Source organism: Labeo rohita, chromosome 8, assembly GCF_022985175.1.
Source record: "Labeo rohita strain BAU-BD-2019 chromosome 8, IGBB_LRoh.1.0, whole genome shotgun sequence".
Taxonomy (NCBI): domain Eukaryota; kingdom Metazoa; phylum Chordata; class Actinopteri; order Cypriniformes; family Cyprinidae; genus Labeo; species Labeo rohita.
In genome coordinates this window covers 11,183,445-11,183,736 of record NC_066876.1, presented here as the reverse complement: position 1 = coordinate 11,183,736, position 292 = coordinate 11,183,445, and positions in this window count along the sequence as shown.

Sequence of the window (292 nt, the reverse complement as noted above, 5' to 3'; positions counted from 1 at the left end):
GGCAAAGGCCTTTAGATTAGACTGACCAAATATAATGTTGATTTCATGAAATCACTAGGAGGAGTTTCTCACAACGTAAAACATGTGACTTCCTGTTGCCACCAGGTGGCGCTATGACTATAACTGAATATGATCATACGTATGTGTTCAGGACCAGACTGTTATCAAACATGTGAACTTTGGGGCAGATCAGACTTTGTATGGCTGAGTTATAACAACTTCCTTTTTCATGGCGAATCATCGAAATTTGACAGGCCGCCACGGACACGCCCTCCAACGAAAACTCTAGATC